We start from the raw sequence: 14876 nt of genomic DNA, 5'->3' as shown, positions 1-14876 counted from the left end.
GGGTTTTTATGACTGGTTTCAGTCTTTTTTCTTTGTTCAAAAATAGTATTGATGATTTTGAGTTATTAATGTTATAACCAGAGAACTGCTCAAACAATTCATTAAGTTTGCATTAAGTTTGGAATACTGATGGATAAATTTGAAAAGAAAAGAATCACGTCATCAGCATATAAGGATATTCTATGTTCCTATTCTCCTAGCTGGATTCCCAACAGGCCTATCTGCATTCCTATTGCCATAGCCAGGAGTTCTATGGCCAGTATAAACAACATCGGTGACAAAGGGCATCCCTGGTGAGTAGATTGCTGCAAGATGTCTGGTTTAGAAACTATACTATTTGTTAAGATACTGGCTATTGGGTTTGTATATAAAAACTGAATCCATTTAAGGAAGGTCTTTCCAAATCCAAATCTAGGCAATACATGGCCATTCTATTCTATTTTAGTCCCATCTCAATAGAATTAAAGTTTCAGCAAACAAAAATGTTGTAATCAATAAAAATGGGCAAAATAATAAAGCTATTCTGGTGGTATAAACAACCTCTTAAATACAGTATCTTTTCAAGAATAAAATAAAAGAGGCTAAAGTGGCAGTTCTAGTAAAAGAAAAATAAAGTAAGAGAGAAAAAAAAGATGTCTTCTGGGACTCAGTGTAGGCAATCAGCTGATTCTCATGGGCATGGAAGTAAACAAATCTCACTACTGCCTTAATCAGACTTCTCAGGCGTGTACTCGATGGAAATCTTGCGTCTCTTTTGGTGATGAAACCAGGAGTATTTTCTGATTGTGGAGGACTCTCATCCTGCATGGATTATGTTGAAATCCGCAGAAATTTCCTTTTTCAACGAACACTCTTCAGACCGTGTTAAACTTCTTTCGCTGCCGTATGGTCTCAGCTGAAAGGTCTTGGTGAAGAAAAGCTTGTTTCCCTCATATGTAATATTACACTGTTTAATGAAGCAGAAAACAAACTCCAGATCTTGAAATTTCAGGAACTGAATGAGAACCACTCTGTTCTGGTTTAGTTTTGACGGTGCTAGAGTTCGGTGAACTCTTTCTAGGATGAAGGATCTGTCAGTGTCCAGCTCCAGCCAGCATGGTAGCATGTCTTGTATGAATTCCAGCAGTGGTTGGTTTCCTTCAGTGCCCTCCCAGAGGCCGAACAACCACAAGTTTTTCCTTCAACTCCAATTCTCCAGGTCCTCAGTCTTGGATTCCAGATAGGTGATTCGTTTCATGGTGTTGGTTAGTTCAGCCTTGTTCTTTCCCATGTGCCCCTCTGCTGCTATTATTCAGTTTTCAGCCTCTACCATCCATGCAGGATTAGAAGCAACATTTCGCTTCACCTCCAACGTATCGTTTTCCAAGGCAAAGACGGAGCTGGCCATCTTACCCAGGCGGTCATCTATATTGTCCAGTTTGGATCCAAACTCAGAGCAAAGTAACTTTAGTTCAGCTAGCACCGCCGTTAGCTCTGCCATGTTGCTAGAAATTTCCTCATCTTGCTTTGTCAATGAAGTGTTGATTTTCCATTTTTTTTGGAGCCACATTTTCGGATGAAGATATCACACTCGTTGATTGTAGTCGTTTTTGACACAGCCTGAGTTCAGTTGGTATTGTTAACTTAGGGTTTTAAAGTTGTTTAGTGCAAGGTTGTATGTTAAGCTGCTATCTTGGTTCATGGCTCCATAGTGCCCCCACAGATTGCACATTTAGATGGAAATGTAACTTTTCTCCTTGGAGCAACAGAGGATGAAAGGTGACCTGATAGAGGCGTATATGATGATGAGAGGCATTGATTGTGTGGACAGTCAGAGGCTTTTTCCCAGGGCTGAAATAGTTGCCACAAGAGGACACAGGTTTAAGGTACTGGAGAGTAGGTACAGAGGAGATGTCAGGGGTAAGTTTTTTACTCAGAGAGTGGTGAGTGCGTGGAATGGGCTGCCAGCTACGGTGGTGGAGGCAGATACGATAAGGTCTTTTAAGAGACTTTTATATAGGTACATGGAGCTTAGGAAAATAGAGGGCTATGGGGAAGTCTAGTCATTTTTAAGGTAGGGACATGTTTGGCACAACTTTGTGGGCCGAAGGGCCTGAATTGTGCTGTAGGTTTTCTATGTTTCTGTATGTAATGTAAAGATTTTTATTCCTCATGTATGTGAAGGATGTAAGAAATAAAGTCAATTCAATTCAATATATATACATTTCCATGTGTGATGTAACTTAAGCATACCTAAGTGTAAACTAAGCAGTATTAAGCGTTATCTCAGCTATCAGGAAAATATATGACCCCCGCCGATCCCCAATCTACAAACTGCCACAAAATAAACAAGAATACGTAACTTATTCTCCTTGCTTTTACCACACCTATCTGCCCCCCCCCCACTTTTGTGACTAGTTACCATAATAATCATAATAAATGCACAACATAGAATACAATACAGATAGAGAATGCATACATGGCTCCTACAGAGCTTTTCCTAAAATTTTCAGTATGTGTCTTCAGGCTCCTGTAATTCCTCCCTGATGATATAATGGGAGAGGGTGGGGTGAGGGTCCTTAATGATGGGCCTTTTCACTGTGCTAAACATTCATCTCACCACATGTAGCATCTATGAAATACACTTACCCAAACCCATGATCTCTACCAGCAAAGAGGACGGGGCAGCAGACAGACAGGAAAAACCATCATCTTTAGAATTCCCAAACACAAGGAAATCTGCAGATGCTGGAAATTCAAGCAACACACACAAAACGCTGGTGGAACGCAGCTCGGCAGGCAGTATCTATAGGAAGAAGTACAGTGGACGTTTCGAGCCGAGACCCTTCGTCAGGACGGAGAATTCCCTTCAAGTTATACAATATCCTGATATGTAAGTATAGAAACTGTTCATCGTTGATGGGTTTAAATCTCAATATCCAAGACATCTTCAAGGAGCAGTGAATTTGGAAGATGGCATTCATCATTAAGGACCCCCACCCCCCAGGACATGCCCTCTTTTCATTGTTACCATTGGGAAGGAGATACAAAAGCCTGAAAGCCAACACTCTGCGACTCAGGAACAGCTTCCTCCTCTCTGCCGTCCAATTTCTAAATAGACATTGAACCTATGAACACTACCTCACTACTTTTTAAATTTGTTTTTTTGCACTACTTATTTTAACTTAACATTATACTTACAGTAATTCAGTTTTTTTTCCTATATTCACTTATCATGTATTTCATTGTACTACTGCTTTAAAGGTAACAAACTTTATGACATGTGCTGGTGATATTAAATCTGGATCTGATTCTGATTAGCAACATAGAGGGAGTGCCTTCACCTCTAATTGTTCAAATTCATTTCCTTTGGGGTATGTAAGAATGGGTAGTGAATGCTGGCAAGACCAGCATCAGCCATGTTCTGAGAAATGAATTTTAAGTATTATATTTCAGGCTCAACTTATTTCCACTCAACATTCACATTTCTGGGCCAGAAAAAAGACTCTGTAACATAAGGCTAAATCAAAGAATTGGCTTTAAATCTGAGATACAATACTGACTATTCAAAGAAAATCACAGAGCTCACCCTGATCAAAGTTTTCTCACTATAAATGATTGATTAAATTTTTATTCACTTCTCTTTTGTGAGAAGTTGCTGTGTGTAAAATAACAGTTGTTTCCTACCCAGCCTGACAGAAATTCATTCAGCATATGCCAAAAATTCTCAGCCAGTGCATTTAGCCAAATGGCTAAAAGTGTACTGTTTGAGTTCTTTCAGTTTTTTGTTCAAACGTCAGTATGATCAAATTGTAATAATTTAATGGATATGAAGAAAGTAATGATTTTTTTAAAAAGACAAAGTCTTTTAAGTATCTTTCAGTGCATGTGTTACTGGAGAGCTGCCTCAAATAACAAGTGGATAATCTGATCCTGCTTCTTATACTGAGAGGGAATATACTGGGGATCTCCTTTTGCATGGGTCAATATCACACTATTTGATGAAACAAAGATACTTTGCAGATTTGGAGCTATAATCACTTTTACTGGTACTTCCATTAAGTTATATTTGTTTCAAGATTCAAGATTGTTTACTGTCATTTCCAATACACAAAAAGCACAATAAATATAAATACATAAGAAGGCTGATATACACAAGTTGATTATTATTTTAAGTGAAACAGTAATCAGGATTACAGGGGTTCCCAACCTGGGGTCCACAGACTCCTCAGTTAATGGTAGGGATCCAAGACTTAAAAAAGTTTGGGAACCCTTGAACTAGAAGAGGTAAACAAGCTAAGTAACAAATCACACACTCAGTTACCAATTTTTCCAAATTCAGTCCTCTTCCAAATCCACTGAAAATATTACTTAACTTTTAGGTCTGGTTTTAATCTTTTTTTCCAAACTTTGTTCTCACCTTAATTTGTAAACAGACCTGCAGAAGTATGGTTGTTGGGACATCAAAGTACATGACACTGTCTCATCCTTTTCTCATCAGCAAGTTAGATGATGTGAAGGATACATAAATAGGAGCAGAAGTAGGCCATCTGGACCGGCGAGTCTGTTCTGCCATGCAATAAGATCATGGCTGATCTGGCCATGGACTCATCTCTACCTACCTGCCTTTTTCCCATAATCCTTAATTCCCCTACTATGCAAAAATCTATCCAACCTTGTCTTAAATATATTTACTGAGGTAGCCTCCACTGCTTCCTTGGGCAGAGAATTCCGCAGATTCACCACTCTCTAGGAAAAGCTCTGGGATAAAGGCACATCAGCTCCATGCATATCACTTTATCTCTTCAGCATTATTTCTTCAGTGGTTTGACCAAGGCACAACTGCGCAAGCTTGTTGACATCAGCCAGTTAGAACAGCAAGAAGAGTTTAAAAGGAGATGGTCACTTCTTCAGTGGTTTGATTGGGGCTCGACTGCAAGCACGTGGACGTCAGCCAGTTAGAGCTGCAAGAAGTGTTTAAAAGGAGACAGCTTTATAGAGCAGACGACAGAGTAGATGGAGACAGAGTAGGAAGGATTTGGCTCAACAGGGCTTCAGAGATAACGAGTCGAGGTCATTTAGATTGTCTGTGTAGAATACAAACAGGAAGAATGTGTGTGAGGCCAGTGTTCTGTGCTCGGTGTCAAATGTGGGAAGTCCTGGAGATTCACAGCCTCCTGGATGGCCACATCTGTACCAGGTGCGTCAAGCCAGAGCTCCTTCGGGACCGCATTAGGGAACTGGAGAGACAACTTGATGACCTTTGTCTGGTCAGGGAGAGTAAGGAGATGATGGATAGGAGCTTTAGCCAGGTAGTCACACAGGGTCCTTGGGAGACAGATAAGTGGGTAACAGTCAGGAGAGGGAAGGGCTGTACCCTTTAACAATAAGTACTCCTGTTTGAGTGCTGTTGCGGGGGACTGACACAGAGTCTGACCCTGTGGCTCAGAAGGGTAGGGAAACAAAAAGGATGGCAGCAATGATCTCTATAGTTAGGGGGTCAGACAGGCGATTCTGTGGACACAGGATAGAAGCACGGATGATAGGTTGCCTCTCAGGTACCAAGGTCTGGGATGTTTCTGATCACATCCATGACATCCCTGAAGTGGGAAAGAGGACGGCCAGAGTTATTATGATTACTTATAGAAGTTTATTGGTTGTTGGGATAAAACTGATATTTCTGGCCCCAGTTTTGAATATATTAGAAAAAAGTCAGGTGAAAGATGTTTCAGAATCCACTTCTGATGTGATTTGGTATACTGTGGCAGTCCGCACACACGGGGCTCGAACCGCCATTGGGGCCTGCAGGCGGACGCACAGCCCACTTGGGGCAGACCTTCCGGGGATGGTCGCAGGGACCCATGGGAGGGGGGATTTAAGTGTGCAAGTTTGAATCAGTAAAGCCATTCCGAGTTCAGCTCTCTCTGCCTCAGTGTGTTCCTTACTTTCTCATAGCTCATGAGGATCCTGCTAGACAATGTGTTCCTTATTTTCTCATAGCTCATGAGGATCCTGCTAGACATGATGACTGCATACCAGAATGTTGCAAGCCTTCAGCTCCTAATTCTGCATTTATAAAGCTGAGGGTGTATAAGTATTGGTCAGACATTGTGAGCAGTTTTTTGGCCCTTTATCTAAGAAAGAATTGTCTAGCATTGGAGAGGGTCCAGAGGAGATTCTGTGATCTCGTGAATGAAGGGTTAACATATGAGAAGTACTTTATGGCTCTGAGCCTGTACTTACTGGAGTTTAGAAGAATGAATATTAAAAGCCCGAGATGGAGTGGATGCAGAGAGGATGTTTCATATAATAGAGGAGCCTAGGACCAGCGGGCACAGCCTCAGAATCCAAGGATGTCCCTTTAGGACAGCAATAAGAAGGAATTTCTTTAGCCAGAGGGTGGTGAATCTGTGGTGAATCATTACATCCTCAAAGAATTTAATCAGGCTCATAAGGCACAACCTGCTCCTGACAAATCCATGCTGACTATCCTTAATCAGATTATGTCTCCCTAAATGTTCATAAATCCTGCCTGTCAGGATCTTCTCCAACAACTTGCCCACCACTGACGTCAGACTCACTGGTCTATAATTTCCTGGGTTATCTCTACTCCCTTTCTTGAACAAAGGAACAACATATGCAACCCTCCAAACCTCTGGTACTTCTGTCCCTATTGATGATGCAAGGATCACCTCAAGAGGCTCAGCAATCTCCTCCCTTGCTTCCCACAGTAGCCTGAGGTATATCTCATCCGGCTCCAGTCACTGCTTTTCAAAAGCTCCAGCACACCCTCTTTCTTAATGTTTATATGCTCAAGCATTTCAGTCCCCTGCAAGTCATCCCCACCATTGCCAAGGTCTTTTTCCCTGGTGAATACTGAAGCAAAGTATTCATTAAGTACCTCCGCTAACTCACCTGACTCCATGCACACATTTCCACTATCGCTCCTGATTGGTCGTATTCTCACATGGCTCATTCTCTTGCTCTTCACATTCCTGTAGAATGCCTTGGGGTTTTCTTTAATCCTGCTCACCGAGGCCTTCTCATGGCCCCTACTGGCTCTTCCAGTTCCACTCTTAAGTTCCTTCCTAGCAACCTTTTAACTTTTTCTAGAGCTCGAACAGAATCAAGTTTCTTGAACCTTTCATAAGTTTTTCTTCTAACTAGGTTTTCTACGTACTTTGTACACCATGGTTCTTTAACCCTACTGTCATTTCCCTGCCTCAATGGAACATACCTATACAGAACTCCATGCATAGATGTTCCGTGAGAACATCTGCTCACAATTTATGCTCCCAGGTTCCTGCCTAATAGCATCGTATTTCCCCCTACCCCAGTTAAATGTTTTCCCAAGTTGTCTGCTCCAGTGCTGTGGTGAAGGACATAGGATTGTGGTCACTACTTCCAAAATGCTCTCCCACTGAAAGATCTGATACCTGACTAGGTTCATTTCCCAATACCAGATCAAGTAATGCTTCTCCTCTAGTTGGCTTACTGATATATTGCGTCAGGAAACCTTCCTGAACACACCTAACAAACCTCACCCTATCAAAACACCTTGCACTAAGGAGATGCCAATCAATATTAGAAAGTTAAGATCTCCCATTACAACAACCCTATTATTATTGTACTGTTCCAGAATTTGCCTCCCTAATCTGCTCCTTATATCCCTGTTACTATTGGGGGGGGGGGTCTATTAAAAAAATCCCTTTCCTGTTCCTGACTTCCACCCACACTGACTCAGTAGACCATCCCTCCATGACTTCCTCCTCCTTTTCTGCAGCCATGACATTATCCCTAATTAGCAATGCCATGCCCCCCACCCTCTTTTGCCTCCCTCACTGCTCTTTTTTGAAACATCTAAAGCCCGGCACACTCAGCAGCCATTCCTGCACAGGAAAGGGGAAGAGGTCCTATGCAGTGAGTATATAGAGTAGAGTTAGGAAAGAAGCTGACGAGAAGGACCTCCAAGATAGTAATCTCCAAATTACTCCCTATACCATGGGCCAGTGCAGGCAGGAATGGGGTGAAAGCACAGATGAATGAATGGCTGAAGATATGGTGCAGAGAACAGGGCTTTAAGTTCTTAGATTATTTGGAGCCTTTTCTGGGGAAGGGGTGACTTGTACAAGAGGGATGGGTTGCATCTGAACTGGAGGGGAACCAGTATCCTGGCCAGGAGATTAGCTGATGCTACTTGGGAGAATTTAAACTAGTTTTGCCGGGGACTGGGAATCGGAACCCCAGGTCAGTAAAGGAAGGAACAGACCAGAAGGTAGACGTCAGGTCAAGTATTGAAAGGCAAAATTGAAATAACAGGTGTGGTGGGTCGGATAGTTTTAAGTGTGTATATTTTAAGACTAGGTGTATTAATGGGTAAGTGTGATGAACTTAGTGCATGGAATTACAATAATGTAGACATTACTGAAACTTGGTTGAGTTATCTCACTCATGTAGTTTAAACAATGTGAGTGAGATACTTATTTATCAAGGAAAAGGATATGGAGAACTTGGAGATCAGTGCTGAGTTTGTAAATACTGGCTCTTGACCAGCATCTTCATGTCCTCTTGCCACAGGTGAGGTCCTGGAGGACTAGCGAATGGTTAATGTTGTACCTCTATTTTAAAAGGGAGCAAGGGAAAATCCTGGGAGCTATAGACTGGTGAGTCTTATGTCAGTTGTAGGGAAATTGCTGGAGGAAACTCATAGGGATAGGATATATGAGCATTTGGAAAACCCATGGTTTAATTAGGGAGAGCCACCATGGCTTTGTGTGTGGCAGGTCATGCCTTATCAACTTGATTGGGTGATTAAAGATTTTGTTTGTGTTAGGCCTGCACATGCAGGCACCTCCCTGTCTCCACTCAGCTAAGAGGATTCACCTGTCACTTGTTCCAGACCCATCACCTGCATTCTATTTAACCCCATTTCTCCTCCATTGCTCTTCTTCATGCATTGAACCAGATGGCCTCAACCAGTTCCTCCTAGCTTTTACTCTTCTGGCCTAAAGTTTACCTTGATGCCTGTTGTGTTTAGTTTCTATTCTCTCTTCTTTCATGACACCTCCTGGCTTATTAAAATTCTTGTTCACTGCTGAATTGTCTCCACTGCGCTGCTTTAGTGTCAAGCCTCCTCTATGTTTTCTGATAGTTAATACTAGATGAAGTTTGTTGAGGAGGCACCATAAACATAAAAATCATAAGCACCAGCTTCTTGGCGCCAACCTCACCTAATTTCACTTCTCAGCTGCCAGCCTCTGTTTCAATCCTCTTTATACTGGCTACCTTCCCTCGACATTCTACATTTGGCCAGACATGTTGACCATCACTTTACCTCCATGGGTGTTGCTTGACCCCTAAGTTCCTCCAGGATGATCAGACAATCAATGAGAGTAACCGGTGTCATTGAGACATTTGAATAATAAGAGGCCTTTCATTGGGAGCTGAGATGCAGGACTATAAAATTGGTAGACTAATTCATCATGCCAATTTCAGAGAACCATAAATGGTCACATAAAAATAATTACCCAACACCCTGTGAGCCTCCGCACGTCATTCTCTCTGACATCTGCCATCTTCAGCAGGATCCTACTACCAAACACATCTTTACCTAACCACCACTCTCCACTTTCCACAGGGATTTTTCTCTGTGAATCTCTTGTCCATAAATAAAAACAGAAAGCAGCTTTTGCTTTCTATTGGATTGCCCTATCTATATAAATAATAAAAATAATAATAAACTATTTATGGAGAACTTTTCATACAAACAAGGTATGAAAAGTGCTTTGCATTGGAATATAGGTTTTGAGCTGGCGTTTAAAAATCTCAGCTGAGTCTGCATCCCTTTTCATCATCATTATTTGACAGAAATAGATGTACTTTTGTAATATTTCTTAAGTGTGGAAATGCTGCTCTGGTCACTTTCTTTATGTGGGATTTAAAATTCAAATCTGAATCAAGAATAACACCCGTGCTTGCTAACTCTGATTTTACTAGGCAAACCAAGTTTATCAAGAAGTTTATCTCTTTTGGCTTTGGGACCAATTAAAATTATTTCAGTTTTATCTTTATTTAGTGTTAGAGAATTATTGCTAATCCATTTATTTTTGCAGCCATGAGACATCAGAGAAGATAGGGTGTTATCATTATCAGGCTCAACCAAGATATACAATTATATGTCAACTGGAAATCAAGCTTATGTTCTCTGATAATGTCTCCTAAAGGCAGTATGTATAAGGAGAAAAGCTGGGGACCAAGACAGCTTCCCTGGCAACACCTAAAGGTACAGTACATTGTTTCCTAGAAAAATAGTCTCCAAGACAAACAAAACATTTTCTCTCTGATATTGTATATAAGTGAAACCAATTAAAGGCACTAATGGAGAGGCCAAGCCATTTCTCAAGGGAATCTAGGAAAATGTTCTGGTCAATTATGTTAAAGGTAGCGCCTAAATCTTGATAAGTTAGACCTGAGACCTTGTTGGCATCAGTACTGAACCTAAGGTTGCTGACAATTTTCGTAAGAGCTGTGCTACGAGCACTGTGGCCCTGCACACCTGTATTTGTTAATTGTTGTCATATCAAGAGTTGTTAAGACCTTGTGCTTTCTGTTTAATCTTGTCAAGTTTATTTTGACTGGCCCAGGTTTTCATTCTACTGTGATTATCTAAAGGGACTCTCAATTAGCACTTATCGCAGGGTCCTTGTGTGTGTTTTGAGAATGATTCCGCTTGTGGTGTCACTTGGTCAAGGCACTGATGTTCTGTTGGAGTTCCTATGAATAAACTCTTGTTTCAGCAAACACCATGACAGACTGTCTCTGTGCTGTGGTTTTCTCCAAAAACTGACTGAAACTTTTTTAGAGTATGTTCTGATTCAGGAAGTTGCTGAGTTGGTTGAAAATAAATTTCTCAAGAGTTTTGCACAAGATTTGATGTAGGTCTGTAGTTAGCTAGTACCTCACTATCGAGGCTTGGCTTTTTAAGTAGTAGTTTGATAGCCACAATTTTGAAGGCAAACTCCAATTTCAAAGGATTATGTTAATAATTTTTTGAAAGGAATTGAATACACTATTAAAAGAGTCCTTAAGTGTGGTAGATACAAGGTCAAGACAGCAAGTAAATGGCTTACTCTTTGTTACAATTTGTGTAACATTGGAATGGCTATGAAGAAGAACTGGTTAGCAGAGAGGAGGAAATAGTTAGGGAAGGATCACACACGCCATTGATTGTGCAAATCCTAACTATATCTTATCCAATTTCCTATCTACATCCCAACTATATTAAACTTTATATCTTCTAACCACAGAGGGATTCTCATTAATTATCTGCGTGCTTGTATCAAACACATAAAAAATCATTGCTTCTACTTCTCCAAACCTCAAGTGGTATTCCATCCAAAGCAATATCGTTGATGGTGCTATTGGACAGCACTCAATCAATCAAAGCTTGCTCACTGCTGTTTCAATTTAATTTCACCAAGGCTACTCGGTTTCAGACCTCATTGCATTCATGACTCAAATACAGACAAGAACTAAATTACAGAGATCCAGTGAATTCATAATGACAGTATTATTGAATTTTCTCTAGCAGCTTATTTTAAAATGAGAATGTTCTCCTTTGTAAACTATAATGGAACATTCTTTTCTACGTTGAGAACTCCTTAAAAAAGTGAGTTACAGTCATTCCCGCTGAAAGAGAGAGAGCAGGTGTTTGTGCATTTGATGTAACTCCTTTTGACTGAAACTTAATCCAAGCTCTAAGTTTAAAAACTGTCTGTTCTTATGTTGTCTAATTATTCTGGTCACTCCTCTCCAGTTATTCTGTAACCAGCTGTAAACATACTTAAGTGTTCAGTGGTGGGGAGGGACAGCACATGGATATCTGAAAGCAAAACCTGCAGACTTGAATAGACAGATAAATAAATATTACAAAAGGGGAGAAGTAAGGTAGTATTCACGGACCATTCAGAAATTTGATGCCAGAAGGGATGAAGCTTTTCCTAAACATTGAGTGTGGGTTTTCAGTACCTTCTCCTTGATGATAGTAATGAGAAGAGAGGATAATCTGGATTCTGAAGATATGTACAGTAATGATAGATGCCACCTTCTTGATTCAGATTCAGTTTATTGTCATTTAGAAATAACAAATGCAATGCAGTTAAAAAATGAGACAACGTTCTCTGGAATGATGTCACAAAAAAAGCACACGACAAAACAGATCACACAAGAAAAAACACATAATGTTTGGTAATCCCCAATCCAGATTCCAGAGAGGCTGCTGCGTATCAATATCATGCTACCATCTTAGCACATTCCCCGGAAAGGAACTCCAAATCCATCAGACAAAACAAGACCACCCAGATACACCAAGTCAAGAGACCAGCACCACCCACAAAACCACATAGTTATAGTTAACATTTAGTTGCAACAGTGCAGACAATACATTCACATTTGAATCACAATTTGAAGATGTCCTTGATGGTGGGGTGGGTAGTACCTGTGAGGGAGCTGGCTGAATCTACAACCCTCTGCAGTCTTTTTTAATCCTGCACATTGGTGCTTGCAGACCAGGTGGTGAGAGTGCTCATCACCGTATGTCTAAAGAAATTTTCTATCGAATCTTTGGTGACATTCCATATCCCCTCAATCTCTTAATGAGTTATAGCTGGCATGCTTTCTTCATGACTGCATCAATGTGTTTGGCTGAATATCAGTAGATTCTCTGAGATGTGGATGCCCAGGAACATGAAACTGCTCACCCTTTCTACCACCGGCCCCTCAGTGAAGACTGTTCTGGGTTCTCCCAACTTCCCCTTCTGAAGTCCACAGTCAATTTTTTGGTCTTTCTGACATTGAGTGCAAAGTTGTTGGTTGCGATGTTACTCAACCAGCTGATCTTTCTCATTCCTCTACGCTTCTTCTTCATCACCATCTAAGTTTCTGCCAACAGTGATGTTATCGGTGAAGTTATAGCTGGCATGTGAGATGTGCTTAGCCATGCAGCTATGAGTGTAGAGAGTAGAGCAGTGGACTAAGCACACATCCTAGAGGTGTGCCTGTGTTGACCATCAACAAAGAGGAAATGTTATTTCCGATCTGCACTGAGCTCCCAATAAGAAAGTCAAGGATCCAGTTGCAGAGGAAAGTACAGAGGCTCAGGTTTCAAAACTTTTTGATTAGGATCGAGGGGTTAATGATGTTGTATACAGAGCTGTAATTAGTAAAAGGAGACTGATATGTATATATGGTGCTGTTGTCTAGATGCTCCAAAGTTGAGTAGAGAGTCAGTGAGATTGCATCTGCTGTAGACCTGTTATGAAGTTGGGCAAATTGCAGTGGGTCTAGATTCAGGCTGAAGCAAGAATTAATTATAGCCATGACTAACCTCTCAAGGCACTTCATCATAGTAGATGGTGTGTGCTACTGGGTAACAATCTTTGAGGAAGCTCACCCTGCTCTTCTTGAGCACCGGTATGATTGTCACTCTTTTGAAGCAGATGGGTATCTCTATCTGCAGAAGTGAGAGAATGAAAATGTCCTTGAACACTCCTGCCATTTGGTTGGAACAGGTTTACAGCTCCTTGCCATTTGTACTTTCAGGGCCAGATGCCATGTGAGAGTTCACCCTCTTGAAAGATATTCTGACATTAGCCTTCGAGACGGGTATCACAAGGTCACCAGTTGCTGTAGGGTCTCTCACAAGCATAACGTTATTCTCCCTTTCAAAGTGTGCATAAAAGCTCATCAGAGAGAGAAGCATCACAGCCATTTATTCTGTTAGGTTTCACCTTGTAAGAAGTAATGACACATAAAATCTGCCACAGCTGCTGAGCATCCAGTTGTGTATCTGACCTCACACAGAATTACCTTTTTTGCTCTAACAGTGACTGTATCTGGACTTCATATAGGGTTTTGGATTACAGATCTTGAACATTGTAGATCTAGCCCTCAGCAGACTTAATGTCTTGGTACATCCATGGTTTCTGGTTTGGAAAGACTTGGTACGTTCCTGAAGGCACGCTCTCATCCGTGCACTTGATGAGGTCAGTGACAACTGGTAAATATCTCCTTCACCTCCCCTGACCATAAATTTGCAGTTCTCACTATTGGTGCTGCTGTCCTTCGCTTCTGCCTGCTTGCTGGGAGAAGTACAGCCAGGTGTTTGGACTTGCCAAAGTGCAAGTAAGTGTTCTTGATCACAAACAAGAGAAAATCTGCAGATGCTAGAAATCCAAGCAGCACACACAAAATGCTGAAGGAATTCAGCAGGGCAGGCAGCATCTATGGAAAAAAGTACAGTCGACGTTTCAGGCCAAAACCCTTTGGCAGGACTGGAGAAAAATGGGGGTGAGGGAATAGAGTTCCTTGTCTTCACCTACCATCCCATCAGCCTTGGCGTCCATCACATAATTCTCTGAAACATGTACCATCTCCAACTGGGTCCCATCACCAAACACATCTTTCCCTTCTCCCCCCCAACTTTTTGCTTTTTGCAGGGATCATAGGGATGCAACTCCCTTGTCCAGACATCCGTCCCCACTAATCTTTCTCTGGCACTTATCCTTGTAAGTGGAACAAGTGCTAAACCTGCCCCTACACCTCCTCCCTCACTACCATCCAGGGTCCCGAACAGTCCTTCCAGGTAAGGCCACACTTCACCTGTGAGTCTGTTGAGGTCATGTACTGTGTACAGTGGTCATGGTGTGGCCTCCTGTACATCGGTGAGACCCAATGTAGATGCTTTGCTGAGCATCTATGCTCCATCTGCCAGGACAAGTGGGATGTCCCAGTAGCCACCCATTTTAATTCCACTTCCCATTCCTATTCCTATTCTGATATGTCCGTCTATGTCCTCCTGCACTGTTGTGATGAGGCCACACTTAGATTGGAGGAGCAAC

The 14876-nt window shown here is 41.5% G+C and overlaps 1 long non-coding RNA gene across 2 annotated transcripts in view; it reads left to right on the top strand.

Moving 5' to 3' along the window:
- Positions 1–14876, top strand: part of LOC132394637 (uncharacterized) — a 166458-nt gene that overhangs the window by 32840 nt on the left and 118742 nt on the right. For both annotated transcript variants that reach the window (XR_009512394.1, XR_009512393.1), the window contains exon 4: positions 201–293. This is a non-coding gene — a long non-coding RNA (uncharacterized LOC132394637). The remainder of the gene's footprint in view (positions 1–200; positions 294–14876) is intronic.

Source organism: Hypanus sabinus, chromosome 1, assembly GCF_030144855.1.
Source record: "Hypanus sabinus isolate sHypSab1 chromosome 1, sHypSab1.hap1, whole genome shotgun sequence".
In the NCBI taxonomy this organism is placed as follows: Eukaryota; Metazoa; Chordata; class Chondrichthyes; order Myliobatiformes; family Dasyatidae; genus Hypanus; species Hypanus sabinus.
Note: the sequence above shows the minus strand (reverse complement) of the source record. Positions and strands in the feature narration are given on the sequence as shown.